Below are 19,988 nucleotides of genomic sequence, written 5' to 3' on the forward strand. Positions count from 1 at the left end.
TGGCGCAGTGGTTAGACACTGGACTCGCATTCGGGAGGACGACGGTTCAATCCCGCGTCCGGCCATCCTGATTTAGGTTTTCCGTGATTTCCCTAAAATCACTCCAGGCAAATGCCGGGATGGTTCCTCTGAAAGGGCACGGCCGACTTCCTTCCCAATCCTTCCCTAATCCGATGAGACCGATGACCACGCTGTCTGGTCTCCTTCCCCAAACCAACCAACCAACGGATCCGAAACACTGGAGCAGGACTCAACAATAGGTCGAACTTGCGTTCTATATGCGGCCTCCTTTACATGGGAACCACCATTTCCTAGAAGTCTCCCAATAGGCCGAAGTGGACCACTTTCCTTTCGTACCACGATCCTCATATTACATTACATTTCATAGTCACACCCAAATATTTAAACAACGTGACTGTATCGATCTGGACACTACTAATGCTGCAATGGGGCGCCGTGTCAAACACTTTCCGGAAATCTAGAAACATGGAAGCTGTCTGCTGCCCTTCATTCAAAGTTCCCAGTATATCATGTGAGAAAAGGGCAAACTGAGTTTTGCACGAGTGATACTTTCTGAAACCACGCTGATCCGTGGACATAAACTTGTCGGTCTCAAGAAAATTTATTATATCCGAACTGAGAATATGTTGAAGGACTCTGCAGCAAACCGATTTTAGGAGTATTGGTCTGTAATTTTGGGGCTCCGTTTTCTCCCTCCTTACACGGAAGCGAACTGCGCTTTTTTCTTGTCGCTTGGGACTTTGCGCTAGGCGAGAGATTCGCGATAAATGCAAGCTAAGTAAGGTCCCAGTGTCGTAGAGTAGTCTTTGAATAACCGAATTAGGGTTAAATTCGCACTTGGCGATTTATTTGTCTTCATCTTTTTCAATTGTTTCTCTACGCCAGGGATACTTTTACCTATGTCGTCCATACGGTCGTCCATTCAATGGTCAAACGATGGTATATTTGTACGATTCTCCTGTCTGAACGATTTCTTCAACGTGAAATTTAAAACCTTGGCTTTCGTTTTGCTATCTTCATATGCCAGACCACAGCTTCTGGTGGATCACATGAAGCCCACTGTAACGTAATGGGCTGCATAAGTCAAAAGTTCTCTGAGCCGTACAAATGTGTTAGAAGGTACAATGTATGTTTTTCTCGTAAGAACTACTCCAAACTTAGACATAATATCTAGAACACTTTCATAATGCAAGAAGATCTACCGTATCTGTTCGTATGTATCTACTGTTAGCCAAAACGTCGTGTGTGATTGAAGGCAATGATAATCGCTGAATAATTTGTTCAGACACGTATTTAGAATCCGGCAGCGGCGCCTGCTCCCCGGGACACAGTGTTGTCGCCCCGAGCTCCGCCACCTTCCCCCGCTATGTACTGCACAGGCGGCCGCAGTTGCTGCAGGCATTGTGCTCTGCGTGCTCGGTGTCTGAAACTTTGCCAAACGGCGCTCACTGCCTGCCATCCAGTCCTCATTGCACCCCAAGGACGCAGAACGGAAAATTCCTGGACAGCTTTGACGTTCGTGGAATTCCGATAGCTGGGAGTCGCGTATCAGCTTATCGTTTACTTCGAGTGCTGATTGCCAGGTGCCTGTTGGTGATAAAACCCGCTTAGTCGGAGATAAGAGTCGGTACGCATTGCACAGTATCTGCTTCTTTTTTTGGTAGAAACAAGGGAAATGTTTTTCACATGAAGTTCAACATCGAAGCGCTAGGACACGTCTTACTATCAGAAATGTGCAGCCTATGAACCCTTTCAGTCTCCATTTTCAGCCTCCAATGCGAGGCTGAACAGTCGAACTGTCTCTGAAAATGCACATCAGTCAGTCAGTTGTGGCACACATGTACAGGATTGCTGTCGTCGCAATCCTGACGTTAACACGAGCTCCTCTTGACGTGTCTAAATAGTCCGGTATAAAAAGGGCAGAAGATTGTGGCGCACTACATCTTTTGCAACTCGCGAATATTCAGCAGCGGAGAAGATATTAGATAAATCCGTTATCGTCGGAAAAGGCAATAAATAAGAAATATTCGACGTTATGAGAGAGCTGCACATATATTCCAAATGCTTCCAGACTTTTTATACGAAAAGTCAAAACTGATTCTGTACTTCCGTAGAGAAAGTAAAGGATAAGTTTCAGAGAAAAACAACGAATCGGATGCATCCTATTTGTCCGAAAGAGAGACTATTAATATCCTCAAGATGAGCAGAGAAGAAAATAATTTGTGTTTGCGAAGCAAGAATTTGTTTTAAAACGTTTCAAAGAAACGTCAGCTCTCAATCATGGTATGTTGCTCCATATATGGAGCGCAAAATAAACTCAATGCAGCTTCCGTTGTTTTGCAAGTACTAAGGTGCTGGATTTTCGTTGAAAGTACTTTTATTCTATTCTCTGAAACGCCATTCCACAGTTTAGTCACGAAACATCACAGGTTTTATTGCTGAACCTGCAACCTGAATACATGCCTGCGCCTTCTGTAGCTAGATGGGAGGAGATGACAAACCGATTCTATTTTCTGCAGCTCATGTCTATAGTGTCGACTGGAAACATGTAAGAATAACAGAGGTGCCACGGCGCTCGCGGTCTGCCTTCGTGAACCACAAAGAGCTTTCAGTAGTATTGGTTCAAATGGCTCTGAGCACTATGAGACGTAACATCTGAGGCCATCAGTCCCCTAGAACTTACAACTACTCAAACCTAACTAACCTAAGGATATCACACACACATCCATGTCCGAGGCAGGATTCGAACCTGCGACAGTAGCGGTCGCGCGGCTCCAGACTGAAGCGCCTACAACCGCTCAGCCACAACGGCCGGCTTCAGTAGTATTGTTAGGCATTGCAGACGTAGGCTGGTTATTTGTACAGTGGGCACAGGTAAAAATGGAAGCAACATCGATGGACGCGCTTGTAGAACAGTAACAAGGCCATCTTAATTTATCAGACCCATCTCCATTTCCGGGTGAGACGTACAAGGCCCATTATTATTTTATGGCAGATCAGGCTTCCCCCCTTCTCACAAATATATGAATTTGTTACGAAAGCGCTTGACAAACGAATGAAGAATGTACCGGACGATTCAGAAATAAGTACTGAACTTTTGTGGGGTTGTAGGTTGGCTATATGCCATCATTTTAAGTATACCATCATGGGGTCACTGATAGTTTGTGTGCCACACAACGCCAAGAGGAGACATCGCTGTACACGGTGATTACTGCAGTAAATACTCGATGATCATGAAGACGGAGTTTTCCAAACACTGGTAGAACTAGCATTTAGAGCATGAGCAACGGAGCTTATGCTATCTGAAGGTTTGTTGTGGAACATTTGTAGTACTCGTTCCACGAAACCAGGATTGCGTACACTCTGTGGCCGACCTCGAGCGTGGAAACCTCCCTCTAAGGTGCCCCTTTCATGGAGGCGATGATCCACAGTAGCAGACGTTCTCTGACCTGGTATTCGTCTGTTTGAATATCGTTTTGTGTGCAGACGCCGGTCTCCTTCCACAGTTCCCTACGCACGATAACACAGAGTAAACAATCTTTTTACATTTGCAAGTGCATACCATTGTTCCATTGTACCTTACCTTTGTGTATTTCGCTTTCACCTCAACGTAATTCGCCGTCAAGTGTTGCACCAAATGGCAGCTCACTTCAGGTGTACATCACCGAATCAGCACAAAGGGAACTAGTAAGGAGTTTCCTCGTTAGGCCGCGAGTACCAGTGAAAACAAATGACATTAGACATCCAAACTCACGGGTATGTACCATCCGTTATCGCACCATCAGGGGGACCGATGTCTTTCTGAGGTCGCCCACAGTCGTAAATACGCCTCAGCGACCCCATGTTCGTAAACTTAAAAAGATAGCCAATAGCCAACCATCATCCCACACAACTTCTGTACTTATTTCTGAAACATCTGGTATAACAGCTCATTGTCATGGGGACAGAAATCAGTTGAATGCCTGTATGGTGTATTAACATCTAAAATCAGAGTATTAAGTGCGCCATTGTATTGAAACCCTTCCAAAGTTGACGTTATCATTCAAGGTAGGAGCGTGTTACACAACGTTATCTGGAACTGTGACGGAAGCCGGCCTGTATGGCCGAGCGGTTCTAGGCGCTTCAGTTCGGAACCACGCGGTTGCTTCTGTCGCAGGTTCGAATCCTGCCTCAGGCATGGCTGTTTGTGATGTCCTTAGGTTAGTTAGGTTTAAGTAGTTCTAGGGGCCATGACCTCAGATGTTAAGTCACATAGTCCTTAGAGCCATTTGAACCATTTGTGAACTGTGACGGAACATTCTGAAGATCTCAATACATCAGTATCACAACAGGAAACAAAATGAGCAGTCGGACAACTCCACAGCATAGTAGACAATGTCGTTACACATACTTTGTAGAACGCTTTCCCATCCCAGGTCAGGATAGGTACTGTATTCATACTACACACTGATAATCAGAATAATACTCAAAGGCGATGTGCTACCTTTCACTTCCACAGTGTTACAAGAAGATGGTTTAGGTACTATACTTAGTACTCGCAGTGGCGCAAATTGTTTGAGATAAACACTGATTTTATCACATGAATCACCTTCCCACTTGTAGTCAGGTTTGAATCATACGAGCTCACTTAAGTGACGGCAGTTACAAATTTCGTTACATGTCTGTCATTACGGCGGCGCATTGGACCCGTTCAATATGACGCTGTCTGTTGGAAGACTCGTCTCAAACTGCCACTGACTAGGCGAGGATAGTCTGTTGAAGTTCGCTACTTAAATTTGGAATATCCATTTTGAACTTACGTTTTTGTGGTGACATTATTGGCTTTCTGTAGCAAAGCCACATGTGTTTTAACTTCATGGCATTTGAGATGTTTCTCGAAATATATTCTGATTTTCCTCGAAATGCTTAAAAAAACTTTCATTGACGTCTTGTATGTTTATTTGTGCTTTCCTCCTCCTGTTATCATTGAACTTAGCAAATAAAAGCGAAAAGCTGACGTAGAGTCACTACAACAAAAGAGCAGTATCCCATATATGACAGGGTTGTTTTTACAGAGGCCTTATATGAAGCAGAACCCACAGTAGTAGTGGATGATTAAAAGTCACGACGTCGAGGAACACGAATGGAAATAGTTACAAAAATCCATTGTGCTATTGTTATAGACGGAAGTGGGATTAGAAGACCCTAAAAAGGAACCCTAAGAAAACGCAGACGAAATTAAACAGAAAGTCAGCAAAAAAAGCCGACAGTTTTGCGGACACTTATGCAAGACGGATGAAAACAGCCCGAATAAGAAACTTTTTACGATCATTAATGCTAGCAAAATTTGAAGACCAGTTGGCTGAAACTGTAAGTAGGCTGTTTAGGTTTTCTTCATTGGTAACGCCATGTAGCGCTCTGTATGAAAATCACTGGCTGTGCTGTGTGCAGGCTGTGGCTGGTTTGCATTGTCTGCCATTGTAGTGTTCGGCAGCGGCAGCTGGAAGTGAACAGCGCGTAGCGTTGCGCAGTTGGAGGTGAGCCGCCAGCAGTGGTGGATGTGGGGAAAGAAATGGCGGAGTTTTGAAATTTGTAAGACTGGATGTCATGAACTGCTATATATATTATGACTTTTGATGATATTAAGGTAAATACATTGTTTGTTCTCTATTAAAATCTTTCATTTGCTAACTATCCCTATCAGTAGTTAGTGCCTTCCGTAGTTTGAATCTTTTATTTAGCTGGCAGTAGTGGCGTTCGCTGTATTGCAGTAGTTCGAGTAACCAAGATTTTTGTGAGGTAAGCGATTTGTGAAACGTATAGGTTAATGTTAGTCAGGGCCATTTTTTGTAGGGATTTTTGAAAGTCAGATTGCGTTGCGCTAAAAATGTTGTGTGTCAGTTTAAGCACAATCATGTATAATTTTTCTAAGGGGACATTTCAAAACAAACAAAGATAGTCCTGAATTTTTGCAAAATTAAAAAAAAAGAATTAATAAAGAGGAAGAAAAGAAGAGAGGAGGAGGAGGGGACGCTGCGATTGACGTAATTTCACACTTAGCACTCACACTGAATATAGCAACAACATGAAATGTTAGTAAGATGTCCCGGGCTATCGTGCAGTGGTCTAAGGGTTTTCACATCAATACAAAACGTATCGTTCCCACTTGCGGAGGACATTTTCATTACTCACTGCAGCAAAACTGTGCTTCCGCGTGTTTCCGTGCAGTGGCGTGACGTCACGTGTCTTGTCTACCCGAGCGCAGTTGGCCGTTGACGACTGCCGGGTCTGCTGCTGCTATCACCCCCTGGCGGAAGACTCGTACACATTTTCTTCAGCACCAGGATCCAGATACTAGTTAATTTCAGGCCCTCCTCTTTCCTATTGAAATGACTACTGTGTTCTTACAATCCAGTAATCGGTATAGCCTTAGTGCTAGACCAACAGAATTTAACAGACCTTTCTGAATGCCAAAGGTCCCCAAAGAACATGTTTCCCTGAGGCCTATTGTGAGTGGTATTGGTTCGTCTACCTATTCGATTGTGTAGATCTTGACAACATTATTACGACCATATGTGGGCCGAGCAGATTCGTACATCAAGTACTCGGCACATTTTACCTGTATATTAAACGGCATATTGGTCCAGCCGAGCAGTTTTGATGTGGCATCGCTTTTCACCATGGTTCCGTTCAGTGAAGTGTTGCAACACCTGAATCGGATTTTTCCTCCCGATATTGAACAACTGTTTAAAAATTTCCTCACAACCACGTATTACAAATGGAATGATGAGTTCTATGAATAGATGGACGGTGTAGCTATGCGAAGCCCCTTAAGCCCAGTTATTTCGAAGTTCTTTATGGTAAAATTCAAGGAGCAGACAGTGGAAACTCCAAACGAAAAGCGAACATTTGGCTCTGATACGTGAATGATACGATTGCTTTCTTGCAGCATGGCAGAGAGGAACTAAGTCTTCTCACAAAGATATCATTAGGATCAATCCGAAGATTCAGTTTACCACGGAGGAGATGGCAGACGGAAGAAGAACGAGCAAGGCGTGAAACTGAATGACAGCAGGGTTCTGTTGGTGAAGAAGATGTGCACCAGTGTTAAACCATCGGGTGATAACAACTGCTGACGACGGTAGTAAACAGTGGCAAATTGCGCCCGGGTATTCAAGATATGTGACATCACGCAACTGTGCTGAACCACCCGGAAGTGCATTTTTACTGCAGTCAGCAGCGAGGCGGGGGGTGAATCGGATGTGAAATTCACTAGACGTGCATAATAGCACAGAATATTTTATTAATTGTGACATTGCCAGACAGAATAGCAGCAATCATGTGTCAGAAAAATAAGCCAGTGGAGAACACAGCACCGTCAATAAGTCAGCAGAAAAATAAGAAAAAACTGTATAGACAGGTGCAAGAAACACATGCCAGAAGTGAATACAGTAGCATAAATCAGGCACCAGAAAAAGAAGGCAGAAGTGAATAGCGCAGCAGGTATTCGGTACCAGAAAAATAAGCTTCAATTGAACAGAAAAGCAACAAAAGAGATGCCAGAATGTAAACAGTAGAAGTTCACAGAGCACCAGCAACTAGGTAGAAGAAAAAAAAGCTAGTGGTAAATAGAACTGGAGCAAAGCGGTACCAGCAAAATAAAGTAGAGGAGAATACAGCACCAGCGACCAGATAGCAGAAAAAATAAGGCAGGAGTGAATAGAACAGCAGCAATCAGGTACGAGAGAAAGTAGCCAGGAGGGAACAGAGTAGCAGCAGCCAGCTACAAGAAAAATAAATCAGAATTTAATTGAGCAGGTGCGATAAGGTAGCAGGGAATTGAGTAAGAACTGAACTGAGCAGCAGCAACCACGTACGAGAGTAAAAATCCAGAAATTCACAGAGCTCTGCCAGATAGGTACCTGTAAATCTAGCTGAAACTGAATAGAACAGCAGCAGTCATGAACCAGAAAAATAAGCTGGAAGCGAATTGTGCAGCAGAAATCTTGTACCAGATGAAATTAAGCCAGACAGGAATACAGCAACAGCAGTCATATACCAGATTAATAAGCCTATAGGGAGTAGAGCACCAGCAATTAGTTAGCACAAAAGGAAGCATAAGGTGTATAGAGCAGCAGTAATCAGGTATCAGAAAAGTAAATCAGACGTGAGTAGAGCAGCTTCATTCTCGTACCGCAACGATAAAACAGAAGTGAAACCAGCAATAGAAGCCTTCTACCAGAAAAAAAGCTAGACGGGAATAGAGGAACCAAGAAAAGAAGCCTGAAGTGAATATAGCAGTTGCAATCCCATACCTGCAAAAATGATCAGTAAGCGAAAAGAGCAGGAGCAATAAGGCAACAGAAAAATGAGCCGGAAGTGAATAACGCGGCAGCAGTCAGTTAGCAGAAATAAAACAAGAAGTAAATAGTGCAGTAGCAATCAGATACCAGAAAAATAGTTAACAAGTGAGTAGAACAGCATCAATCAGGTACGAGAGAAATAAGCCAGAAGTGATTACAGCAGAGGAAACTAGGTGCTAGAAAAAACAGCTGGAACTGAATGGAGCAACAGCAAATAGGGACCGGAAAAAATAGACAGAAGTTAATAGAGCAGTAGGAAAAAAAGCACCAGAAAAATAATCAGTAATTAAAGAAGGTAGTAGTGATCAGTAGCCAAAAAAATAATCGATAAGTGAATACAATAGACACATTCAGGTGGCAGAAAAATAAGTCACAAGTAAATAGAGCAGCAGCAATCAGGTACCACAAGAAAATTAGTTAAATCTTGCAGGCTATTATTCCATGGTCGAATGGATTTCACATTAGAACCCAACATTTCGAGTCCATCTGCAGAGGGCATTTTCACGGGGGGATCGTAGCTACTTTGAATGTCTAATTCTCACCGTGGCCCGCTAATGACTGTAGGAAATTCCACTTCTGCCTTGTTGGGCGCAGTGGCATGACTGCATCCGAACGCAATTGGCCGTTGCCGTCTGCCGTCATCCGCTGTTGCTATCACCCCATGGTTAAACACTGTTGCACATCTTCAGCAACTGAATCCAGCTGTCATTCAGTTTCACACTGTCTTCCATCCTGCTGATATTCCTGGGGTACATTACAATCTCTATGAACTCCCAAGAATCTTTCATGGTATTCGCTTGTAGCTGTCAATACTTCTAACAAAATGAATATGGTAGTCTCTTGGCTGCAAATCATATTCCGCGACAGTGATCAGTCAATCTCCCCTCTTCTGCAATTGCCTTTGTGCTCTTCCAGTTGTTTCTTGACCGTTCTTTTTATAGTAGCCAGGTATACTTCACCACAATCGTCTACATAGTCACTTCAATCACGGGGCGATCAGTAGACCGCACATTCACAGTTGATGCTTTTCGTCTCAGTATTCAGCACGAAAATACGTAACCATATTTTTTGTTTCATTCCACAGTCAGTGTTATGCACTAAACAGTTGGAGCTGTTTAAAACCGAAAACAGTATCTTTACGTCTTGCACATACACAAACAACAACTCAGGTACACATGTTACTCCAAAACGTTATCGTGGAAGTAAGGACGGGTCGTGAGTTGTGCACCGGTAGCTCAGTTGGTAGAGCATTTGCCCGCAGAAGGCAAAGGTCCCGAGTTCGTGTCTCGGTCCGGAACACAGTTTTAATCTGTCAGGAAGTTTCATATCAGTGCACACTCTGCTGCCGAGTGAAAATGTCATTCAGGGAGCTTTTATATAGTTAAAATAATTTAAAAAGCATGTGTAATGAATGTAGATGACGTTGGTAGCACTTCTGAAAAATATCTGCTGGCATGAAAATGTCGATTCTATTTTTGTGTTAAGAGATGGTGTTTTGTTTACTGCCAACCTAACCTCACTTTCCTCTTTCCTGTACATGTGCTCAGTACAATGTCAAATCGTGGTTGTAAAAACTCTGCTGACAGTTTTTGTTATATTTGCGGTGAATTTGTGATCAATAAACACCACAGAAACATTATAGACTTGATGAAAATGGTTTGTCATACTTTGGATCTAAATTTGGTGATCAAGATAAATCTTGGGCCCCACATTAGGTATGTTATGTGTGTGTTGAAGATCTGAGAAAATGGTCCAAAAAGGAGATAAAAGCCTTTAGATTTGTTGTTCCTATGATATGGAGGGAGCCAAGAAATTTCCGATGATAGCTACTTTTGCAGTGTTGATATTACTGGTCATAATTCGAAAAACAAGAAGGTAATAAGCTACACTAACCTTCCGTCCGCCATCTGACCAGTAGGGCACGGTATAGATTTGCCGGTTCCTGAACCACCAGATGACATAAATTTTATTCCAGCAGAAGTATTTTCTGATGTACAAGCTGATTTAGATGAACCAGACGATAATGAATTCCATTGTAATACAGAAAGTCTAGAGCCCAAATTGTTTACTCAGACCAAGCTTAACGATTTGGTTAGGGATCTGGGTTTAACGAAAGAAAAATCTGAAATGCTTGGCTCTAGATTAAGAGAAATGAACTTATTGGCAGTTGGAACCAGCATGTACATGCATAGAAAGAGAGAGCAGCAATTTTCCAAACTTTTTCAAAAAGAAGATGATTTAGTGTACTACTCAGACATTCCCGTCAGATGAATGAGTTTGGTATTCAATACAACAAGGAAGACTGGAGGCTGTTTACTGATTCATCAAAAACAAGTTTAAATGCTGTTTTATTACACAATGGTAACGTGTATGCATCTATACCTGTTGGACATTCTACACATATGAAAGAAACGTATAAAACCTAGGAACAGTGCTGAATAAAATACGCTATTCTCCTCATAGCTGGATGATATACGGCGATCTAAAAGTAACATTCATGCTCCTTGGTCAGCAAGGTGGCTTTACCTAATTTCCGTTATTCTTGTGTGAATGGGATAGTAGGCCTAGGGATCAACACTGGTGCAGAATTAACTGGCATGGGAGGGAGTCTATAAAACCTGGTGAGAAGAACTTTCTACGCAAAAACCTTGTAAGTCCAAAAAACGTACTCCTACCACCTCTACATATAAATTTAGGCCTAATGAAACAGTTTTTAAAGGCTTTGCCTAAAGATAGACTATGTTTTAAGTATCTTTGCCAAATGCTTCCATACCTTTCAGAAGCTAAACTAAAAAAAGGCGTCTTTGTCGGACCTAACATTAGAAAATTGATCTTTCACGTTAACATTGAATCCACGATGACGTTAAATGACAAACAAGCATGGGTATCAGTCAAGCAAGTCGTTACGAAGTTTTCAGGACATGAAAAAGAGCCAAAATATGTTTCTATTATAGCTACAATGTTAAAGAAGTTTAAAACTTTAGGATGTTTAATGAGCCTGAAAGTTCACTTTATGAACAGTCAACTTGATTACTTCCCGGACAATATGGGAGATGTTAGTGACGAGCAAGGAGAGCGTTTTCACCAGGACATTAAAGTGATGGAAAACCCCACCAAGACCGCTGGAACACCAACATGGTGGGGGACAACTGTTGGTCACTTCACCGAGAAGTTCAGCAAGCGACTCATCGTAGAAAAAGCTACACAAGAAGCTTCAAAGAAAAAAGAGAAAGAAAATACAAACCAGTTCCAGCTGACAGGTGAAACCTCTATTAACACATATCATTGTTTTAAGTAGCTTAGCCGCGCGGAGTGGCCGCGTGGTTTGAGGCATCATGTCACGGACTGCGCGGCCCAACCCGTCGGAGGTTCGAGTCCTCAGTCGGACATGGGCGTGTGTGTTGTTGTTAGCATAAGTTTAATTAGTGTGTAAATCTAGGGAACGATGACCTCAGCAGTTTGGTCCCTTAGGAATACACACACACATTTGAACTTTTTTTTTAAGTAGCTTACTGTAAATACAATCCATGCTTATAGTGTAACAAAGAGTTTCATTAATTTCCTCCTTTACCGTATAGCATAGGTTTTTATACTATATAACAAAAATCATATTGCCCGAAAACTACTGGTGATACAAAAAAAACTAAGGCTAGATTTGGAATGAGCTCATAAAAATCTATGATCAGCTATCAAACTGAAAAAAGCTATTCAAAAAAATTTTTCGTTGGCCTGTGAAATGAATGGCAGTACAACAGTCGCATCACCAGTTTGTAGCACAAATTTGGAGTCAACGTGTGTGTAATAATTACGAGATTGCTTTCACTAGCTTTCATCAGAAACGCAACAGACCTCCAACTTGCAATTCACCGAGCTCTCGTTTGACACCACTGAAGGCGCAAATGTCGGTGGTTTGGGGTGGTTGGAATGTACACTTAAGGGCGTCTGGTTCGGAGCTGTCCTTGAAATAAACAGTGGGTAACAGTTCCTTGTGTCACTGCTGCTCAAATCGCTGCTGCAGATGCAGTACCATACGACAGATTCATACCTCGAACATGGAGGTCTTCCCTCTCATTAATACCACGTGGCCGTCTGGAGCCCGTCTTCTTGCGATCGTATATTCTCGTGACCACCGCTGCCAGCAACCATCTTTCTGCAGTATCGCTGGAGGAACATGCAGCTTCTCGTAGCCCTATTACACAATCTTGTTTAAACTCAACGAGCTTCTGGTAATGTCATCTTTGTCTCCTTAAAAGCATTCTTTCCTGACATCAACACACAACGTCCAATCTCAAAGATACCTAACGCTCACAACCGTCACAGCATGTGTTTAAGGCAAAGTTTATTTGCATCGTCACCGTGGCACTACTTGCCCGAGTCTCGTGTGAGTGGTGCGAAATTCTAACAGACATATTTTCTCAAATGTAGAAACACGCGTACCAATCTCCGTTTATGTCGCACGATTCTTTCTTGATGTCGCGATCTTTTTCCGTCAGTGTATTACTCGAGTCCAACATGTTATTACCAGTAACATTCACTAAGTATTTTATGAATAAAACTTACATACAGCACGCAACGAGGTGGAATACATGTCCTACAGATTCATACAACACTGATCATGCGTTAGTCTGTGTGTGCAGATCGAACACATTTACTCAACATTGCATATAGGGCTGACACTACTTCCAGTTTTAAGAGTAATTTTTGGATGTCAGCGACGACTGTTATGCAGTTTGTGCAGCACCAGGTGATCCTGCCTCCAAGCTTATTTTATTTTCAAATGGTACATTCTGGGACATTCTTTCTCGTCAAAAGTTTTTCTGGCGAGTCCACTCTACTGCTTCTGGAAGACCCTGAGGAATTGTAAAACACTCCGTACCTCTCCCTAATACAATCCCTCTGTCGGCCAGTCAGTCCCGTAGATCGTCTGCAGTATTCTTGTTGACATGATGTGGAGTGTCTTCAGTGTACAATCTGTCTACAGGGCGTGGAAGGCGAGATCTCCTACCACAGATATATCTACAACGGTTAATAACATAAACGCTAATTTATAGTGCAGAATTGTAGCAGTAACCATCAAGACCGACCTCAAATGGAATCGTATTACTCCGTTCTACACACGTCTCGCAGAAAGAACACGATGAGAAAATTCGAGAGACTGCTGGTAACAGCAAGGTCGACCGACAATCATTCTTGGCATGAACCATTCGCGACTGGAACAATAAAGGGGTAGGGGGAAAAGTAATGGTACAAGAGGTACCCTCCGCCACATACCGTAAGCTGGCTTGTGCCGTGCACACGTAGACAATGTGGTGAATGTTATGAAGTGAACGACTAATTAGCAGAGTTTATGGCCACCGAATTATTTGACCGACAACTTTTCCTACGAACCACAGGATGTCCGTAAATAAAGTTCAAGGATCGCGCGGTGCCGGTAAAGCTCTTTAACAAGACCGGTGACTGTGCGCCAGCACCCCTGCACAAGTTCCGGGCACTCAAGGGTGTGACAAAAGACGTTGGTCTGATGTCGCTAAGTGCCTGGAGAACATGATTACAAAATTCCAGGTTCCCTTGACGTGCAATGTGAAACACGGGGGAAAGCAGTTATCCGGCGTCTGTGAAAGACGTGGTCATAGCACGAGCGGCAATGTACAAACATGCACTACACGAGAAATTGCCCGAATGTTGGAAATGCCTTCTAGCAAAGTGCATAAAATCCTATTAAACATCCTGCATTGCTATGCATATAAAATCAACCACCTTCCGGAATTGCTTACGTTGATCTGCCAGCAAAACAAACGTTCGCTCCCTTATTTATTGCTCACCTGGAATGGGGTAATGAATGGCCATGGAACATTCTATGAACAGACGAAAGCCATTTCCTTCTCCAAGAACATGTCACTACGCAGAACTGTAGAATGTGGACAACGGAAAATTCGCACGCGCGTCGATCGGTATCACTTTATTCTGCATGAGGTAGCTGTGTCGCGCTGGGTATTGACGACATCTTTTATCATAAAGCCGTACTTTTTCGTGGAGATGTCCTGCGTGTGCTCTTGACTATATCGTCAGTCGTAAACGCTTTGAGAGACTTTTGCGCAGACATGTTATTCCAGCCGATCAACAGCGTGCATGCTTAGGTAGGATCACTTTTACGCAAGTTGGCGCTCGTCCGCACGCTGCACACCCAGTGAAGCGGCTGCTGGAGAGGCATTTCAGAGGTGCCAGAACCATCGGCCGTCATCTTCCTACAGCCTGGCCGACCAGGTCGTCTGATCATAATCCGTGTGACTTCTGGTTGTGACGGTATCTGCAATTCGTTGTGTCCAGTGTTCCAGTTACGAACGTAACTGCATTGAAGACACGCATTCTGAAAGTGGCCCCCGAGACACTCCGGCTTGTCGTGGAACAAGCTGTTCCTCGATATCAGATCGTGACGGAAAATGGTGGACAGCATACTGCACATGTCTTGCGCCAGTCTGACGACAGTTGTAAGTTGATCCCTTTTTGATTTTTATGCGATTTTTGGCCCCGTGACTGTTACAGATCTATGTCAATTTGCTTTTTATGCTGTTTTTGGTTCCAGAATAGTAAAGAAAACGATGTCTTTGTTGATTCTTATGCGGTTTTTGGCCTCAGGACAATTAACAGGTTTTTCCCTTTCCGCGGTGAATGGGCTTGCCTAAGAGTACCGCAATTGTTGACTGCAGAAATTGTGCAGTCAATAACACTGAACATTACGAATAGTGTAATATTGCGGTTCATGTGTTATTTGTAGCCGACCGCATTTACATTAAGACACTGTTGGTAAATCTTCGGTAAATTTTTTTTTTTGGTCCATGACTTTCCCTCCGAGTCAATAATATGCTGTTCAAATTTAATGTCATTCTGAGCTGTGATTCTCTTTGCAAGTAGAGCTTCTGTTATAGACACTGTGTACACCGAGATGACAAAAGTCTTCGAATATCCCGTAATATCGTGTCGGACCTCAATGTGGCTACTATGCACGAACTGGCCTATCGGTTATGACTCATAAATGTTCAGTGGGATTTATGTCGGGGAGACCTGAGTGGCCAAACATTCGGTCCAGTTGTTCAGAATTTTCTTCAAACCAATTGCAAACAATCGGTGAAATCGTTGTTTTGGAACATGAAGTCTACGAATAGTTCAGTTGGACCGAATTACCCGGTCCAGTCCACATAAACCAGCCCACAAAATTATGGAACCACCACCAGCTCGCCCAGTGCATTGTTGAAAAATTGCGTCCGTAGGTTCGTACTGTCTATCATCAGGTCTTACTTGCTGAAATCGGAACTCATCTGACCAGGCCACGGTTTGACAGCGCCTAGGGCCCAAGCTCATGAGAACCGCTGTAGGCTATTTCGTGCTGTTAGCAAAGACACCCACGTCGATCATGTGCTGCCATAGCCTATTAACGCCAAATTTCGCCACACTATCGTAACGGATACGTTCGTCGTACGTCCCACATTGACTTCTGCAGTATTTTACGCAGTATTGCTTGTCTGTTAGCACTGACAACTCTGTGCATACGCCGCTGCTCTCGGCCGTTAGGTGAAGTCTGTTAGCCACCGCGTTGTCCATGCTGAGAGGTAATGCCTGATATTTGGTATTTTTGGCACACTCTTGGCAATGTGGATTTAATTCCCTAACGTACCATCCCACGTTCAAAGTCCGTCGTGCGGGGATAATCACGTCGGAAACATTTTCACATGAACGACTTGAGTATAAATACACTGCATTTCTATTCCTTCTATATGCATTACTACCGCCGTGCATGTCACTATCCCATAAGTTTTGTCATCTCAGTGTATACAAATCCGTCTGTGGCACTGTGATCAGCCCAGAGGACTTCGCCGAAGTGAATATGTTGCACATTATTCAGTAGGAAACCAGTGTCGCTCCGTCAAGGAGAGAGAAGAGGTCCACAAACCTGCGTCCTGCTGTACCGAATGTAAGCGAACATGTGACTCAGGTACGGTCCGTATGTTTACTATTATGACTGCATGTCAGGTGCTCCAAATACAGAGATACTGTACCTGCTACATTGTGACCGTCGACATACTATAATGCACACTGATGTGGAAATCTCTCAGTGTGGACCAGTGCTATACGTCGTTGCATTTCTTCGTGAGTCGTCTATTACTTTCTAAACCTCTAGATTTAATTTTCACTGCAGATAAAAGTCCAGTGGAGTAAGGATATAGACCAATCTGTGTTTGAAGGTGTGTGTCTCCAGGTCGTGAAGGTCTGCCCTTGGATCGGTATGCATGATGCAAAGCTGTACAGAACGCCATTGTAAGAAAGTCAGTGGTGTGAGCTCACGTGACTGTAGCAGCCACTGAATCACACAACCTTTTCCAGTGCACCTATCCGCATTCACATCATCTAGACATGATGCTAGGACGAACTCCGCTTATTGCTGTGTTTATTAAAACACTATCGGTTCCGAGGCTTTGAGCCGTTTCAGCTGAACAACGTTAAAAGACAAAAGACTTACCCATCGTTCCTAGTCAAAATTTACTATTCAGAGAATATCGCCAATACTATGGCATGCCAGTATTGAGATATTCTCTGAATAGTAAATTTTGACTAGGAGAAGTGGGTAAGCCTATGATCTTTTAACGTTGTTCACCTAATGACGCTGCTTAAAGCCGCGAAACCGGTCGTCTTTTAATAAACAACAATTTTAGCTTCTGTAATCCGAGTTCTTCCTAGTATCAGGCCTGTCAACAGCTGCGTTCGCCTGGAATACAAAACATTTTGACTTCATCTGAAGATTGATTGATATTTTGGAACAGTGAGATGGTGCCCCACCTTGCTGAAATGTGGCGTCAAGTGTCAGGTGGTCCGCCTGTGGCACAGTGAACACAGTAACGCGTCTCACCCTGTGAATCTGTGTATATGAGGCCGTCCCCACACAGTGTGTGTCGTGTCCGAGAAGTATTGACTGCATCTCAACAAAGTGTGGTATTTCATCCGAAGGAAACCAGAGTAAAATTAGGTATACAATACGCCAATAGTCAAGTTGCAAACCTCACATCCCCTCCAGACCCTTGCTATTCTGGTGTGGTTCATATGCAGTGTAAACTGATCAGCCAGGGGGATAGTAACGTCACATGGTGTGGAATGACTGCACGTGCATGTAGTATCAGTGACTATTCAAACTGTGGCGGACCTAACATCAGACTTTAATGCTGGGAAGAGTAAAAGTGTGTCTGAACACACAGTGCCCCGAACACTCCTAATGATGGACTTCTGCAGCCGATAGCCCATACATGTGCCAATTTTAACGCAGTAAACACAGTAACAGCAGCAACTACCACTGAGACGGCACGTGACAATAGGCACTGAACGTTGGCGTAGTGGCAGAGCGTTGCATGGTCTGATGAATCCAAATACCTTCTTTGTCATGCCGATGGGAGGGAGAGAATCCGTCGTCTTCCAGGGGAACGACTCCTTGACACCGGTACAGCAGGACGGAGACAAACTGGCGGCAGCTCCATTATGCTCTGGAAACGTTCACTTGGACATCCATGGGTGCAGTGGCGCTCATGCAAGGCATCGTGACAGCCAAGGAATGCAGACGACGTACACCGCTTCATGACGATCATGTTTCCCGACAGCACTGGTGTTTTTCGACAAGGTAAAGCGCCGTGTAAGAAGGCCACGAGGGTGATGGAGTGGGCTGAGGAACGCCGTGGCGAGATCCAGTTGACCTCCCGGCCCCCTAACTCGCCAGATCTGAGCCTCATCGAACACATCTGAAATGTGATTGATGCGATTAAATGTTGCGTCAAAGCCCATCGCCCCCTCCGGAGAATTTACGGGAAGTAGGTGACTTGCGCGTGCAGATGTGCTGTCAACTCCCTGCAGTGACCTACCAAGGCCTCAGTGTTTCCATACCACGACATGTCGCCGCTGTTATGCGTGCCGAAGGTGAACATACCGGGTATTAGGTAGACGTTCATAATGTTCTGGCTAATCAGTGCACGTTCATAATCCGCTAGAAAATACCCGCCGGAAATTCGTCTGGTTGGTTGATAGAAATATATGACCAAAACTAGTGCTACGAATAGCTGTCCGACGCCATTGTTCCTTGCTCTGTTTCCAGAAACTTTTAATGCTTTCTATAAACCTTACACAACAACAAACACGCTTTTTCCAACGTGTTAATACTTATTTTCTGCTTATTATGTTTCAGTAGTCTTTTATTACTTTGCTTCCATTCCTGTTCCATATAATTTTCTATCTTAATCACAGTGGATAGTTTGTCACTGATATGTAAGGTAGCATTCCCTGCACCCTTCGTTTTACTTAAATGATGGTTCAAGATAGGCATCCATATGTTCCTCTGCGAGGGCTACCTACGACATTATTCCTAGCGTAACTTTAATTTACATTAGACAGCTGAATTCGTTGGGAGCGTACCAACCTCAGGTAATGTTCAGGTTGAGTCAGGTACCAAATTGCTTATGTAAATCGAGGCTCGAAGACCGCCTCCTTGCAGTGTGTCGTTGTCACGCTATAATCATAATTCTTTTTGTGCTCTATAATAGCCCTGTGAGTCACCGACAGCCATTTTTGACAAAACTCTGCCGTAGTTAGGAATGAATTCGGCTTAATACACGTATTACTCGAGGAGTTGGATGTCCAATTAGAGTTTCAAACGGCGGAGAGGCATACTACAACTTGACGACATCGGCCCGATTTCAGCCAGTGTCCTGTCAACTGCCTTCCACTGAAAGCAACTTCTCTGTTTCAGAGCTGAAAACATTACAACATCTGAAGTACCTCTTATTCTCTTGTGGATGAGCTCGAAATGTGACTGTTAATGATGCAGAATTTTTGCGATCTGACCACAGTCTAGAGGGAGAATGTGTTTCTTCTCAAAAATGGAAGAAAAGCGTGACGCGTCAGAAACGTTACGTTTTTATTTCACAATTTTTTCGGTCAATTACCAGAACATTGTCTGACCAAAATTTTGATCTTTTCACATATTGTACAAAATTCTAGATCTGTTCTTGAAGACAAACATAAGCCATACGTGAAAATGTACCATCTAATCGGACTACGGCCTCTGTATGTTTCTTCTGTTTCAATGAGATCACCATTTAGCTTGCATTTCTTTTTCAAAAGCCTACTGAACTGCATTGTATACACAAGATTCACTAAATCTAGCAATATTATGTTTGCAAGCAAAGCTTCGACTACTTCAGTTTGAATCACTTATGTTTCCCACCCATTTCTCGATCGTGTTATTTCCATAAATTTATGCGATGTTTTCAAACGACTAATTTAATTATCAGTTGTAGCAAACTCTTTTGTGCCTATAGTGTGAGCAATATCTAAACCCCAATCACCTAAAGTGGTCAGACATTAATTGACTTGTCTAGTTTCAGAGAAAAATTTATAACACCTGCGCATTTCACTTTGTCGTAGTTTCTCATCGACTCTTACGTCTTTCTGATACTTTCATATTAAATACACAGCTTAAGTTTAGAAATCCGACAGTGCCGATACTCGTGCTGCCTGCCGTTTCTGTCCCAAATTTGGTTGAAATAGATCCAGGGTATTTTCTTTTAGTTTCTTCGGGATCAGTGTACGCAC

The sequence above is a fragment of the Schistocerca piceifrons genome, chromosome 8 (genome assembly GCF_021461385.2).
Source record: "Schistocerca piceifrons isolate TAMUIC-IGC-003096 chromosome 8, iqSchPice1.1, whole genome shotgun sequence".
NCBI classification, from domain to species: domain Eukaryota; kingdom Metazoa; phylum Arthropoda; class Insecta; order Orthoptera; family Acrididae; genus Schistocerca; species Schistocerca piceifrons.